Raw genomic sequence first — 1,603 nt, 5'->3', positions numbered from 1 at the left:
TGGAATCCAGTCGCGGGCCGGATCAAACGGCTAGGCGGGCCGCATTCGGCCCGCGGGCCGCCCGTTGATGATCATTGCGGTAGACTGTGCTCCCCATGTAGGCTGAGTCCCTAGCAGTGACCCATATTCAAATCCTTACTGCTGCCCCTTGACGTCTGACGCATGGAGCTTTGAAAGATCTATAAGTAAAAGTTTTTCCTGCAGTTATTATAAATACCACTTCAGGGTCAAATGTGAGTAGAAGTGTTTATGCTCCCTCAAGAGACAACAGCTGTTTAGTTGAACTGTTACGAAAGAGTAGTAATCCAATGCTCCACAACATACAGGATGAGTGGACGCTATTAATCTGTAAACTCCATGACAAAGGTAGATTACTAAATGACTGTTCAGTCTCTCAAATAAATGAAATATATTTTAAACAATGTTAGCAAAACTCACAGAGCTGAGTTTACTGTTGTGATCCTGGTTCAGGAGCAGTTCCTTTCTGTGTCAGCAGAGGGAGTCAGAGTATCAAAACACAAGTGTTCCAGAATTATACTGCTAAGTCAGTGGTCCCTGGCAAAGCAGTATTCTGATACTGTAATGGGTTTTCATTTTTTTTCTTGGGGTCTGGTATTGGTTCCTTGCATGTGTTTGAGATACTTCAGTAGCGTGTTGCCTTTATTAGAAAAAATCCAATGTCTCACACAACAGCAGCACCTAGTGGTGTGCAATGTCAATGAAACTGCTTAAATAATGTACTGTAGTTGGCCTCCTTCATGAATAGGACATGGATGCGTTGTTTAATCTAAGAAATGAAGATAGAGGTAGATGAGAGTCAAACGTATACAGTATAACAAAGATAAAGAGGAGGGGATATCAAAAAGGCAACTCAAATTGGGCAAAAAATCTCTTAGCTTTTAACGACAACCAATATCAACGGCAACCTCACCATTGCAAATGGTATTGTCCATAAAATAAAATCTGAAGCCTCATACTGTAGCACAAACTAAATCCACAACAACTAACCTAAACTAAGTTTTTTAAAGCCTTAGACTACAGTTTTTAACTTATTGTATCAACAATGAGTGGTTGTGCCTGCTTAGGGAATACAATAGTTAGCTCCATCCAAAGCAGAATGGCTAAGTGAACTGAAATGCCATTCCGTTCCCAAAATAAAACAGGACATATAGGCTGGCAGGCAACAGGTGGACACAAAAGATGCCTCATGTGTTTGTGTGTGTGTGTGTGTGTGTAAAGACATGTTACGTGGTGAGTTAGACTATGCCTTGCTGCTGTGACAGTGTGTGACACTTCCCCTTTCTAAGAAACACGCAGTTCATGAAAAAAAAAGTTCTCTTATCTGGCATCCAACGTTTAACGGGTGATGGGACTATTCTCTTGAACGTTTGTTTGCCCATGTTGGGTAAAATACTGTATTATGTATAAGTAACAGGGACTAGATTGGATACAAAAGTTAATTGGGATATGCGACAACAAAAAAGTGTATGCATGTATATACACACACACATATATACACACACATTTATATATATATATATATATATATATACACATACATATATACATATATATATACACATACATATATACATATATATAT

The sequence above is a fragment of the Etheostoma cragini genome, chromosome 16, assembly GCF_013103735.1.
Source record: "Etheostoma cragini isolate CJK2018 chromosome 16, CSU_Ecrag_1.0, whole genome shotgun sequence".
Lineage (NCBI taxonomy): Eukaryota > Metazoa > Chordata > Actinopteri > Perciformes > Percidae > Etheostoma > Etheostoma cragini.
The sequence above is the reverse complement of the archived record's forward strand: the minus strand, read 5'-3'. Positions refer to the sequence as shown.